Source organism: Drosophila sechellia, chromosome 3L, assembly GCF_004382195.2.
Source record: "Drosophila sechellia strain sech25 chromosome 3L, ASM438219v1, whole genome shotgun sequence".
In the NCBI taxonomy this organism is placed as follows: domain Eukaryota; kingdom Metazoa; phylum Arthropoda; class Insecta; order Diptera; family Drosophilidae; genus Drosophila; species Drosophila sechellia.
Genome location: NC_045951.1, coordinates 15,410,717 through 15,426,144, shown reverse-complemented (window position 1 = coordinate 15,426,144; position 15,428 = coordinate 15,410,717).

Sequence of the window (15,428 nt, the reverse complement as noted above, 5' to 3'; positions counted from 1 at the left end):
TGAGTCACTGATGCAAAGGCCGAACCATAAACTATCCACCAAAGATGTCAGGCCAGAGATTTCTATCTCTGGCGAAACCCAAAAATCCATTAGATTTCTTTTGACAGGCGCGCGTTTATTAATACCAAAATTTTATGATTCCCGAAAGGGCATAAAGGAATTGGTTCTGCGGCGATAAGCATCGTGCTCGAGAAAGGGGTTCTACAAGGAATTGAGGTTTCATTTTTATGTAGTCTCTTACCTGGAACCACAAATATATGACAAAGGTCGAGAATTTGGGACATCTGTTAGGGGCTACACACACCTGTTGATAAGGCGGCTAATTTTATTTGCTGGCCATAAAAAACTTTAGCCGTTTAGTTTCGCTGTGAGTCGGGGCAAATTAGTCGATGATTTGTTCAAAGTGTTTGGCCAAAACTTTCGGTGAACTCTCACACTGATCCTTAACTCCTGCAGCCCTTTGGGGCTTTACCAAATGAAGTGTGAATGGGCAAAACTTTGCCGGAGGCCAGAATGTAATCAAAATGAAAGTAAATAATAATAATAAAAAAGGAAAAGCAAACAGTGCCTTCCGGGCATCCTTGCCGGTGCTCCTGGATTCTGTTGAATGTTCATGTCCATATAGTTTTGATAGACAGCTGAAAATGAAATCAATGCCACAATCTAAGTCCAAGCCTTCACCTCGACTTCCCTCAAGGATCCATCCTTTGAGGATGCATCCAACCGGGCGTACGCATCTTGTTTATTTTTGTTTGCCCGTAGGCATTTTATTATCCTTTCTACTGTGGGAAAAAGAATATCCAGGCATACACGTACAGAGAGAGAAAACTGAAACAGTTCAGGACAATAGGTTGATTTATATGTGGTATTTTTGTCACTGCAGATTTCATCACTTCCTTCAGTGTATGAATATTTGGATAAACACGAACCCTTTTGATTTGCTGTTTGTCCCTTTCGCCTCCAGTTAGTGTGTCCTGTGGATTGATTGAATCTAGGCCTGGTCAGCATCGTCTTGAAAATTTGATTTCAGGTTAAACGCAATTAAATTTTGCCTCTGGGCTTGATTTGATTTTCCCTCGGCTGCCAAAGCCTTTTTGGCTTGTTTATGCTACAGAAAATTGAAATTTTATGCATTTCCCCCCAAAAACCAAACCAAACCCCAATTTCATTCTGACGTCGTTGTTGTTTTCGAAAAGTTCCATCCAGATGCGGTCAACTGTCGAAAGGATTTGGAAATTTGTTGAAGTTTGGTTTCTGTGGGTGCCGTTTCAGGCGTTGATTAATTGATTACATATTACCAAAAGATGCCCGGATTTTGGGTTTCCTTTGACTTGTGCTAATTAGTTTTTGAGTTTCCATTTCGATTGGCCAAAGTCAAGTGGCGTTAGTTTTGAAGGATTGCTGGTGTTTGCAATTAATTTAAATGAGCTTAGGTACTTATGCATTTTACAAACTTCAAATGATTTACAAAATGTTATGATTCGCTGTTGCTTTTGTCATTTTCACATAAATTAAATTAATAAATTTGGCTAAGTCCTTATCTCGAGATCATCGCTGCCACTTTCTTGAATAGTTTCTATGGCACTACAAGAATTTTTCCACTTAAAATGCCAAATTCCGTATTGTATCCTGCAATTTCCGTTGATCAAAATTTATTACCAAGTTCCGTGCCAAAAGTCATGAAGTTCCCCAATATGAAGTTCAAGGACTCTCGACGACGCGACTAAATAAGACTAAAATAAAAATCCTTTGGCGCATTTCATGCTCACTTGGCGGCCAAAACCGAAAAATTTCGAAAAACGTATTTTACACTCTCGCAGCGTGATCTCCCTACCAAAATAAAAATGAAGTAAAAAGGAAATCAAAAGCCGGCTAAGCGCCAAAAAAGCTGTAAGGAAATAATGTCTGGCCAAGCCAACGAGCAAGGAGCGTTATCCTTGGAGAGGCACCGTGCGAAAAAGCGCTGGCTGAGAGAGCCCAGCACATAAAATTCAATAAAACGCATATTTGGCTGTCATTTGTTCCGAGTTTTGGGCGCCAAAGTGCCACAAAATTTGCCACAGAGGCAAACAGAAAACGGCGCTAAAGTTGCAAAAGAAAGTGAACAAACAGAGGGCGAAGAACTCAGATGAAAGGCGACTGGGGAGCAAATGGGAGATAGACAGATAGAAATAGACGTTAGACAGCCGCAAGTTAGTGTGGCGCTATTTACAGGGTGTGACGGGTATGCCAAATTCAATGTAATGTCAGCTTCTTATCTACTTAAAATTGATTAATGTCATAAGAGAAACTAAATTAAATATTTAGTCTGTCTATTTTATATCACTTTCACTTTAGTACAAGCTGTATTATATATCTTATTTATTTTTAGAACAACTATTAACAATTTAGTGTTCTGACTAAAAACTTAATATTAGTTGGCCAGAGCATTGAGTAGTTTGTGTGGCCCAATTCCCGTGAAGGAATACCCTTCCCACCGCTGTCATCATCATCATGGTCTTCATCTTTTGAATGATTATAAACATTTTTGGCTGCTTTAGCATATTTGCCTCCTCACCCGGGAGTTCCTTATCCCTTCCCCGCCCCGCCGGCACCAACCAGCATCCGTGGCACGCACTTCCGTTTCCGCCTTGTTTGGTTTTTTTTCCAGAGTCGTTGGCCTAAAGACTTCCGTTCTTTTGCGCTCTAACTTCATTTTCACGACGCCCGTGAACTTTGTTGCTGTTTTGCGGCTTGTTTGCATATGTCGGTTGGGAATGATGGCAGAGGGGGTGGTGAAGGAGGGGGCGTGAGTCAAATGTGCAAATTTGTTTTGCTAATGTTTATGCAAATACGCGAAAACACATCAAGCTGAAGCGAGGAAAAAAGTAAGAAAATTCTGCTACTGATGTTTATGAAAATGTCTGTGGAGTGGACGGGTCCTTCCGCCTTCCGCACTTTTGGTGCCACGCCTCCTCGCTCATTGTCGCTCCTTATGTAAATTTAATGCTAAAATGTTTATTCTAGTAAGATTTGCTTAGCTCTTCAAATGCTTCTTCATTTTCCGGGAGTCGGGGCAGTTGGCCTTGTTTATTCCCTGGGATGGCGAAAGTGGGGGATTTGGGACATCCGTATAATGCTAAACGACGCATAATTGAAACATTATGTCAGATTATTGTTAGCAATGGTAGAGATTTACTTAGTTTGCTATTTTTTTGCTGCCGTTTCAGCTCCTTCTTCTCGGTTTTTGTGTCCTTCGTGGGGTTGGAGATAATTGACGGGCATAAACAATATTGCGTTTGGGGTCAGGAAAAGTTTTGCCCAAGATAAGAGGAGTTTTTTGCTTATTTAATGGAGTCGACATGAAAGCTACAGATTACGGATACGTATGAGATAGGAAAATGTGAAAATATGGGAGTTTTGAGGTTTGTTTACCGATAAGTAAAGAAATAGAAATTTGGTAGAACAGCATTTTAAAGATATATTAGGAATACTTTAAAAGCGTAACATTTTTAAAGGTATTTTCGTTCATCCTATCGAGTTTTCTTCTTAAAAGTAACAAATTGAATTGTAAATCGTGCTAATATCATTTTAAATACATCTGTACCATTGCTGAGGTATCTAAATAACAGGAAATGGTCAAACTGCAAAGTGCTCCTACTTTTAACTACACAGAGCACTGACTAATTGAATTGTAGCAAAAAAAGAATGAAACGAAATTGAAGCAGAAATTGGGCAACGAAACACTTAAAATCTTTTGATGCTCAGACAAGAAGCCAGGACAATGGGCCATTGTGTGTGCGGGCAAAACGGAAGTTATATTCACTTTAAATGAATCAGGAGACGGAAAATCGAGGGAAGCAATAAAATAATTTTTCTAGACCGACTTGAGAGGGAATATATATTTTGTAGCGCTTCCGGCGTCCGAAAAAAAAGTAAAAAAAATAAAATAAGAATGAGCAGGAGGCCTCCTGCTGGAGACAATTTCGTCCTGTGGCATCCTGGCTTCGTAGTCTCGCCTCCGATTCCCTTGCAATCGCAAAGGACAAAAGATGAAGGAAGAAAAAAACATTAAAACAAACTATAAAATGCAATCGATCTAAACGGTATAAACCGGAAAAGAGAAATGTGGCATTGTATAATGGAAATGGGTTTTTCCCATTTTCCTCCAGCGACTCGCAAACACTGCCAAAGAGGAAAATTGCACAAGAGCCCGTGAAGAAAATGGAGTTTAGCGGGGGAGTCGGTAAAATGTGTGGATAGAGTAAAATACGTTCCATCGGACGGCGAAATGAAAAACTGTGATATTGATAAATGCGATATTAATGGCAAAACGTTGAGGGAATTTAAAAGTTTACCCAACCAGATTCAGTTCGTCTTTCGCTTTTCAGCGGGCCTGAAAAATGGGTTTCGGTTTCGCGGTTTAAGACTTCATTAATCATGCGCTAGATGAAATCACATGTATATCTATGTTTGGTCTTGCAAAAGAATCGAGTTGGTTAATTGAATTGAAATGGATTTGCCAAGACGGATAATAGTCAAGGTCGCATTAACCCAGGTCCAGCAATTCCCACTCCCCAACGCAAAAATGACCAAAGTAAATCTAACCCAAAACCCGAAAATCCTTAACTGTGGTTAACATCTACACGAGCAAATCGAATCCGGCCATTAAATTGCACCCTTCGAGCGTGAAAAGAGGCGCCGCAGCTGCGAGCCTTGCCCAAGGACCAAAGTCCTGGATCTGGGGCAGAGTCCTGTGGCTGAGTCCTGTTGAGCTGCGCTGAGCAACAGTGCGAGAATAGCAAAATAAAATAGAGGAAATGATGAAGCGGAATGGATGGTTGGAACGATTTTGGGATACCCTCTACTATCTATTCGTATATAATAAAGTCTTGCGAAACATGTGAACTTGAAAAATATAATATTGAAAAGTATTATTTCACTTGTATCTTTTATATAAAGGCAGTCGCAAACAGTTTCGATTTGACAGAACTCTACTTACCCCACATCCCAACATGCAGGGTATCATCGAGCGAGTCTCGAGGACTGTAGAACGCATCTATGGCTGGCGGAGCACATCATTTCATAACACTTCCAGTTCATATAATCTATTTAACCCAAATTTAAACGTGCCGTGCGTTCCGCTCAATGTTTAATCAGTTGTAAAGCAATTTTCGCAATGTTTTTTCTATAAACGAGAGCAGGATCTAAGGTTCTGGTGCTCCTGATGTCCTGACGGGGGCGTGGCAATGGGATAGGTCTGCGGATTGAAAGTGGTTCGGGTATCTGGCTTGGGGTTATGGCTTTGTGGTCCTTGCTTTGTTCAACTCCTTGGCTGCTCCTTTATTTTTTGTTTTGCTTTCGGGCCATCTATCTAACGACTTTCTGCGCCATTTCAATGGCAACTGTTTTGCAGCTGATAAAACTTGGCAGATCCCAAAGAGGAGCGGGCGAGGGTGTCCTGGGAAGGTCCTTGTGGGCGGCTCCTACGCTGCTGTCTCTGGATTTTAGCGGCGTGCCTAATCGTCTGCGTAATTGTCCTGCCGCAGTGCGTGAGCCTGATCCTGATCCCTAATGGAATCCTGGGGCTGCATTTAAAATCCTTGCAGCTGCACCCACGACATTTTTCCATTTATCAGCTCTAGGGGCTAACCTATTTTGGCGATAACCTACGACCGCAAAATTTTCAATTAACTCTGTCAGAGGTTAACCTTTTATCCCTTTGCACCGTCGCCGAATGTCCTCGTTTAATTTGATTAATTGGTGCGAAAATTGTTCACTTCCTGGCGAAATTTTGTGGGTGACAGAGGTGTGCTGAGGTGTTGTTTGAATGTTGATTGCGGTGACACACAATGAAGTGGAAGGATTAGGGGTTCAATTCCGTAGGCGTACCACGATCCCATTAACCGACTTGGTTTTTGATTGACAGGCAAATTGGCAAACAACGAAAATTGAATTAATAAGCTGGATTCTATGTTTACAAAAAGGTTTGCATATTTTAAATCTTAAATTCTATTTTTAATTTTATTGTTTGAGATTCAGTAGCTTGGTCCAAACTATTATACTTTAATAACTTGATTTAGCCACAACGATGAACAACCTGACCGGAAACAATCAACCCACATCATGCTTATCCAAACACCCCTATTGGCCATCGTCTTACCCAAATCAACCCACAAAATACACAAATCCAGACCGGCAAATATGCTCGAGCACAACATCAAGGATATCGGAGCCAAAAACTATGCAGACTTGTCAAAGGATTGAATGGCTCGCCTCTCCAATTTGACACGCACTCCGGCCAAAAGCGAGGGACATCCTTTGGCAAGCTTTAACTAACGCAGGAAGTGGATGTGGATTTCGATGTGGGTGTGGGTGTGGGGAGCAGTAGTCCAGACATGGCCATGAATCATAATGGAAGCCCCGACCTCGGATTCTTTGCCTTCGGGTCACTTTATCGTCGACTTTTTGCCCGTATTTATAATTTAATTTAGCAGAAATTTTGTGGGCGTCGAGCAAGAAGAGGAAACCAAAAAAATAAACCAAGGAAAAAAGCAGTGAACAAAAATATGGAATGCTCCTCGTCGTTTGGCTGTAAGGATTCACTTGCTTGACCGGAAATTTGAGAACCGCCCTCTCCCACCGAAGAGCCTTTCATATCGGGGCGTAGTTTGCATGTTAAATGCACATATGGACATTCGGTTTTTGGGATGTTTAAGTTATGTACACTTCATATATAAACTAACAAGCAGACACACAGATATAAATACATACATATATGGGGAGCGAAGTGCGGAGTGTCCTCGACAACTTTGTGGTCGAAATGCGTTGGCGTGTTTTTGGGGTTTTGGGTTTCTCCTTGGGGTCGCTTGCCATCGACTTTGAGTTGCCTCCTTTTGCGGCACATGTGTTTATGAATACATAGAAATTTTTGACATTTTTATGGCTGCTCTGGGCATTTACCGTGGCCCAGGCCCAACCCATGTGACCAAAGCTAAAGGCCAAGTCAGCAACTAAATTATAGCACTGATCGTGTTACAATCGTTTAGTTGCGGTTGGGTGATAAGGATATGTTTTAAGATATATCGACACGCGGATAAGGATAAAGGTTTGTAACAATCTCTGGGCAAGGGACAATAATTCATTTTCCGTCACCAAGATTATCTGATTAATGAATTTAAAGGCCGGCCAAATACTCAAATACGACTCCATATTTAAAAAGCCTTCCATTAATATTTAAATTTTCTAAGTTTGCCTTATTTTTTTGTTGACCTAAATACCAGCTGACTCTCATTGCACATGTACAATTATTTCAATTTTCAGAGAGTTATTCATATTTTACCATTCAGCTTGAACTATTCTATCCAGCTATTTCCTTTTAATGGAAAACCTGCTGGGCATTTTCAGTTTCCCCAGTAAACCCCCATGTGCTCCAGATTTCCTTTCCTGTGGTGCGTTATTCATTTGGCCAGTGGCGAAGGCCCCTTGACTTGATTATTATAACCAGAAACCGCAAAGCCATACGGTCAAGTTCTGTTTGTTAGTTTTCCATGTGGGGGTGTTGACTCTTTTAATGTTTCAATATGACTAAATGCCCCCGAGCGAGGAACCAAGTTTGTGTCAGCCTCTGAATTTGTGGGGGACCATCCCACTTCTGTGTTGCTTTGCGTTTCGTGTTTCGGTTTCGGTTTTGGTTCTGGGTTAGGTTTTAATTTTTCCATATTTTTTTTGGGGGGCACTACGCCTACCTTCTGTTCGGTTCGTTCTGTATTTATAGGTCTCTGGATATTGGCGGGGGTCGAGTATCGCATGTGCGTCATGGTCGATATCCTTTTGGTTTTCTGTTACGCAAACAGCTCAAGGAATCGGAGCCTTCTTAAGCACTTTGACAGCCACTTTCGGTGGGCTCCTTCTGCGGTGGCTCTGCCACTAATGAGGCTATCAAATGGCCGCTTACTTAGGTCCCAGCTCGCCTGTCAAAAGTGTCAAAATTCCCACTACATTTCAGATTTCTCGGCTGCCTTTTCCCGCTTTTCGGTTGTCCCGAAAATCTCATTCACATGTGTCTGCCACACTTGTCACTTATGTTTTTATAGCAGTTTTGTCTCTGGAGTGCCTCGTTCTCGAGACTACTAAAGTGCTAAAATCTGTGTCATTTATTAATTTCTGACTGCGTTCTGCTCGGTTGCGGTTCGGCAAGTTTTTTGGCTCTTACATTTGTCATTAGCAGGGATTTGACATTTCAATTATTGGCTGAGATACATAGTTCGTGTAGGTCTGAATTAGTTATAAGATATATGGGGGCTGTCTAATGATTTCAACAAATGCGGGGAGATGTTGAAAGATGTCCGCTACTTATGGTGATAATATTGCTTTTAATTGACTGATGAAAGTAAAGTAGGGGTATCTATTCGGGGGATTTTATTTAATCTCAAAAACAGATTAGGCTTTGAAAACAAAAGGAGGGGAAGTAAAGGCTTTAGAAGGCAAGCAAATCCATCTATATATTGCCTTTTAGGCTAATGTTTAGTTCTTTTTGTAGAGGTATATTAAATAGTTTTACTAATTAGACACAGTTTAAGGTACATATATTAGCTATACTGATTGTGAAATTCTGCAATTTGCCTGGCCAACTTGTGTGCCGAAATGCTTTTGTTAATTGAAGGCATTGGCTTTTGCTTTTATTGGGCTTAACAACAGCCATCTAAAAATCTAAGGGCATTAGCCCAGTTCTATACTTTGAATCTTCAATTGCCTTGTTCCGCCGGCAATTTTCCTCTATGAACCCATCCAGGAAATTGCTTTCGACATTAGCTAAACTGCAGCTGACAACTGTAACGAAAAGCGGAGCGACCATTAACCACATCGGATAGGCCAAACACCTCATCCGCCCCCACTAGCCTCATATACTAGATATACTAAACGTACAGAACCCGATAGGAAAGGTCGTTCCAACCAGAATATGCGCAATTTTCGAAAATTTTCCGCAATTAACAAACAATTTGATCGAGGGATTTGCTGTACGGTACCCTTGACTCCTGGTGACGATGGCAGGTTGGACAAATCCGTTTAGCCCCGGGACGTTTGGCAAACAAAAGCCGGCCAGCTAGCTCCCAAAAGGGTCTTACAACAACAGGAGCACATGTTCCAAAAACGGCTAACCGAAAAATGGAAAATCAGGTCAGCAGAGCCAGGCGTCCAATGTAGTTGTAATCGTTAGAAAATTCGAACATATTTGACAGAGCACAAACGTAAACAAGAAACTAGGGGGCTTAAAAAGGGGCTTACTACTGCTAGGGTGGATCGATTCGACATAAGGTTTTCGGACATATTTCATAATGGTATAAGGCACTACGAACTATGTCAAATTATGTAACCGGTTTAGCAGTTTCATCTTCAAAACGAAACATATTTTGTTAATATTAAGCTAGTTTAAGGAGTTGCTATTAACGTATATTTAAAAATACATAAGGTTTATAATATAAAGTTTGTATAACTGTTTTTTCAAAATGGTATGTATATTGGAACAATAATGTTTCATATTTGACAAAATTTTAAAAATCTCAGTTGTATATTATTTGTAGTTTCCTTTACCGATAATTCGAGCCACCCTAATTAATGGGGCGGCATTGTGAGAGTGTGTTGGTATTATCCTGTCAGCCTGTCAGCAGTGAGCTAGTGAGAAATGAGCGAAGCGATGAGAGGGTGTGAGTGAAACACATACAACAGCTTGTTGAGCGATAAAGCAATTAGAAGGAAAATGGGATTTTGCATTTGAAATGTTGTTACAATGCTTGGCCATTATTCCAGAATCCCGAGCACCAAGCACCAAACACCGAACACCACTGGATGTTGGAAATGGACGAACACTTTGTTGTTTGCACAATAAGCAAGGATGTGCTTTAAGTCTCTGTGTGGAAAATCCCTTAACTGACCTACTTCACTGCTACATGGAGAAGAATTTGGCCATTAAATCTGGGCTCAGTATTGTTAGATCAAGCTTTTCATTGGAGAAGAGAATCGTAAGATGCAAAGTCAATTTAGTTGATAGGGAACATTTGCTTCTGACTAAAATGTTTTGAAAGGTTTATGCGTTTTTGGCATGCATTTAAAGTTAAATTTGCTGAGTTTGAAGCGGAACAATACAAATTAAATCAAAGTTTGTATACCGCATGCCCTTTTTATCGCAGTGCAGCTTCTGTTCTGCTTTCTATTTCTTGTTCTGAATGCAGTTTTGCTGTCAAGGAGCTCCGTTCTTCATCTTCTGCCAACGCCGCGCCCTCTGAATTTTTATGCATTTGGCACAAGCTGGAGTGTTGGAGTGTTGAGTTGCATATGTGAGCGAAGGGTCCTGAAAGCTGAATTCATCTCTCCCAGTGCGGTGCAGATAAAGATGAGAGATTGCCTTTGGAAAAAGGGAATTTCGCATGGCTGAGCCGAAAGTTTTCATATTTGCCCGCCTCGTCGAACTTTGAGCAGCCAATTTCTGCAGTATAGATAAGCAGCGATGAGACACTTTTGACTTCACACGACTATTCTTGGGAGCCCAAGGAAATGTCCTCGAGGGGGCTCTTGTGCGATTTTGGCTTGCGGAATGATGAACCTGAAAAGGAAAGGGTGCGAATATCCACAGGAGAGATATAAAGGAAAATAAGCCAAAAGAGGCGCCAAAGGATTTTCTGATGGTTGCTGCTAAGACGGATCTGCATTTGAGTATCTCCTTAAGTATATACAGAGGAAAAGTGAACCAATTACAGCTTTATTTAGAAACTCAACTTAAGAAGCTACTTTTTAAGCTGATGATTCTATGGTGACTGCCGAGTAAACATCTCTTCAAAACTCTCTTATTACAGATATGTACAAGTATATATTCTATATAAATTTCAATAAGTACTTAACAAAAAGGGCAGCCAAATGCTATTAAATTTAATGATAATTCTAATATTTCCCTTGAGACTGGTGGGTGTGGAGGCAGCCACATCACATAACCATCATCAGCTCATTTCTTCCATCACACTTTCGGACAACTAACTGGCTCATCGCCCCTTGGAGTTGGTCCAAACACTCGGTCCGGAGTCAAATTGTATTTGTCCTAAACCAGTGACAAGTCCTTCAACAAAGCAACTAACATTGAAACCCTCTGCGAAGCGGGCAACTATAATTTTTATTCGGCCAGTAAAGGAGTAGACAAACAAACAGACCAGCAGACCAAGTAACAAAGATCCCTAATCTCGAGTAAATCCACAATTGTCCTTGCTGATGTTGTTGGTTTTTGCTGAAGTTTTTGCTATTGCTGGGATGCTAAATTATTTGCACATATGCAAAGTTGGCAAAAAGTGCGAACAAAAGGGAGGAGCAAAAATGAACGGATAGTCGGTTGAAAGTAGAGGTTCAAGAGGGGTTGCCAAGCGGTCCAGGACCTCGAGTCCTGACAATGACTGTGCAAATTTGGTGCAGATAAGCAGAGTCCGAGGACACCAAGGACAGCAACAGCAACATCAGGAGCAGCAACAGCAAGGACAACTAATGCCCGCTGACATGCAAAAAAGGGTAAATGAGTGACAGGACAAAAAGGAATCGTGGGGTGAGGCCGACCCACCAAGGGTTAACATCCGCCTCTCTCTGTCGCTTAACCCTCGTTTGCTTTTTCTATCCCCGTGCCTAGTTTTACACAGGAAGAAATATTGGCCAATTTGTATAACTAAAGATTTCATTATAAAAGAGCTTGTACATAAATAATTCACTCAATAAATATTTATTTATCATAAATTTAATTTGTTTTATAATGTTAATAATGGTGAAACAGGTTTTTTATTATTTTTTAATTTATTTATTTGCCATTTCTTTTTTTTCCGTGCAGACAACAATGGACTCTTTCATCCATCCCCTTCCGCATTTCTCTCTCTCGTGTTAAATGCTATGACAATTGCTATAATTGTCAACTGTCAAATGGCATTAACAATTTCTTTGTTGTTGCTGTTGCTACAGTGCTCTTTGCACTTGCCCGCACACTCAATTGTGTGCGTAGGTGTGGAAATTTGTGAATTGCCAAAGAGTGGAAACTGAAAAGTGCGGAAAATGTGCGATTTCGATAGGGGAACAAAGGGTTTAGGCCTAGACCCACAGCTGGTCTTTTCATGTCTGCTGCTGGCAAATGAGATTAGATTAGGATTTTAGCGAGGGTTAAAGGGGCGGAAAACGAGGCTGATTAGAGATATGCAGGACGTACGGGGAATATCATGGCACAAAGAACCTGAGATTCAAGGCACTTTAAGTTGACCAAAGACGGAGATTACCCACCCACCTATTGACTTTTCCTTACCTCGCTGGCAGAAAAAAGGAGTCCATTAGAAACCCCATTCAGTGCCATCCATCTATCAACGGCAGACAGGAGGAGACTGTCATCCTGACGTTCCGGATCCTAGCTTCCACACGAAAACCACCCATACTGTGTATCCTTTCACGTCTGCCATCTTGTTTGCACTTCGTGCTTTTGCATTCAAATTGCGTTTATTCAAATAGAACCAGAACCGTACACATTTTCAATTATTTTATGCTGATTTCCCGGCAGCGCAGATCCTTTGTCTGCTCCGGATACAAAAAAGGCACTGAGAAAACTTTTTCCAAATTTAATTATGCTAAATCTTAGGCCTCACAGTGTTCTTCACTGTTATTGAAAGTCACTCAAGTCATTGGAAATAGGAACAGGGATTCCGCACATTTAGCTGTCATTCTCATAAAAATGCAAACCATCACGTTTCCTTTGATGACACTTGAATGTCATATATGAGACAGGACGTGGCTGCTGTCCCGCTCACTCGGCACTCTCACCGTCTCACTCACTCGGGACCTCACAAAGTTTGACATTTAGTGGTTGGCAAAAACTGTCAGGATTCAGGGGCCAAACTTGACGATGATTGCTCGGTTCGGGTTGGACTTGAAAAAAGTTTGAAGATACAACGCAAGTTCAGGGGAGTAAATGGAACTAATAAAGAAAACTTTCATTTTAACCCAAAGGTAAATAATTTGGCTTCTTTTCTAATTTCGTCTAATCAAAATCTTATTTTTCCAACTTAAGTTTAGAATAAATACGTAGTACATAACTTCTACTTGCTAATAAAAATTGTGCTTGTTATACTTTAAAGATACCATGGGTTAAAAAGGTGAGCAAAGCCCTTAATGGAATTAAAACTTTGGCCGGATGCTTTGCTCGCTTCAGGCCTCAATTGTGAGGAAGTGACGGAAATTTGGTATAGTTAAATGAAGTTGAAACTGGAATACAACCCACACATTTCCGTTCCTTTCTGGGGCTTACAGCACTGCATCAAAGATTTCTCTGTGGACAATCTTCCCACAAACTACCTTGCATATTCAAAGAAATCATATAATAAATTATATTTATAGGCTGCTCTATTGTACTAGGGGCAAGTGTGTATAATCAATTTTATAACACGATCCTTATGCCCGGGGAAAATTCGAAAACAATAGATCGACGTGTGCTTAACACGATATTCGTGTGTTCGAAGGCTTTTTGTAGCCACTGGCCCAAAACTTTGCGCATAGACAATGTCAAACCCATTTTCAAGGGGAAACTGGTACAAAGCGAGAAAAAAAGAAGAATAGAAATTGGTAACGAGGAGTAGAAATGAAATTATTTTTGTTTTGTGTCATCTTTTTGTTCGAGTTTTGTACACTTTTTTCTGAGGCTGCAGCACCGCGAGACATCGAGTTCCAATTCCTTTTGTTTGTGGTTCTTTGTGTGCCCACGTTTTCAAAAGGGGAAACTCGCTTTTGTTAAGTATATGTGGCATGGATGTACCTTATGGTGGGGACGTGATTGCCACAGCCACAGGTGAGTGCGTGAGAATTTTCCCCGATTGAATTTATGTGTATTTTGGACAGTTTGATGGCCTCGGCCTTCGACTAATTTAATGTCTGCCCCCTTTTGTGGTCGCACAATTGCGAAAACAATATGTCAAAAGGGCAAGGACAATGCCAAATGCCCAAGTGGGTGGCCCAAGTGGCGCCAGAGACTCTCGTATAATTTACAACTTAAGTGGAAATAAAGTTGTTTGTGCCAGTGCAAGCGTTGCTTTCACCCAGTTTTCCAACAGACTGACTTCTCATGCATTTTTTAGCAGCCACATTTCGGTCATATATATGCCCAGAGTGCTCCTTCTCCTTGTTGCCGTTGGCCTGAGAAACCTACGGATCCTGCCAAGAGCCTGGAATCATAACCCACAGTAGTGCTTCGCTCGGGTTACTCATTCAAATATTAATTTTTATATGCTTACCGGCCCAGGTGGCAATAGTTGTGGGCCAGGCCAAAAGGCACAAATGCGCCGTGCAGTCAGCTCGCTCGGCAAATTGAAATGTGGAAAAGGCGCTTAATGCGCATATGAAAAATGGAGAAAGGAAATTGCATTTTCCTTCTGCCCGGAGCAGCCATCTGCGGACTTCTGCTCCAGCTTTTCCAACTGCTCCGGCTCCATTCTGGAGTAGGCCAGGCGAGGTTAAGTCCAAACAGAAACGGGTGCATTCAACCGTGAAGGACTTGGCCAAGAGGCAAAGGCCTGAAGTGCATTTCGCTTAACGGCAGGTCGGGCAAAAAAAATTATTATTGATAAATACAAGTGGGGCCAGGCTGGGTCGGGTAAGCTCAAGGTGGAGCACTTTTATAATTCTTACTCAACGTCCAGAAATTACAGAAAACAACAAGAAAATTGCATAGAGCAATGAAAGAAATTGTAGGTCCTTGTTAAGTCCTTAATCATTGGTTTTCCATTAAACGGATTTTAATGCTATAGCTAAGTTAGAGAAAATATGTATATATTTGAATTGAATCAAAAGGCTAACAATTTCATCTTATACAAAATGTAAGAATGCAAGATAGTAGTATTTTTCGTATTTTTATGATAGATCCAATTGAAAGCAGTTTTCCCACAAGCAAGCAGCTAATATCTCTATACAAAAGTGGCTGCCATTGCATTGCGTATCTTTTCGTCCTGCATCGATTGAAATGCAAATACCGGCGCACAAATTCCTTTCGCAGAAATTCTTTTCCATGTCATTCCAGCAGCTATTATCCCGGATTCCCTGCGATTCTGTCGCCTTGGCTCACGCACGGCAATTTCCATAATTTGCACAACTTGATGAGCAATTTAAACACACAAGAAGTAATAATGCAACATTGTGTGTGTGTGTGTGTGTGTTTGAGGCTCGCTGCTAAGCGCCTGGCAAACAAATGGCAACAATTTGAGGTAAATTGCTTACCGGGCGCCCCGTGGCGTCACCTCCGACCGGCCACGCCCCCTTTTACACCTTCGAACGGGTTGGGCGTGTGTGCACGCAACTGTGCACTTAATGCGGCCAAAAGCCTGGCAAGGACACGCCCAAAAACCGAATCGTAAAATACAAAGAAATACTATACGTACCAAAATGGTTTCCAA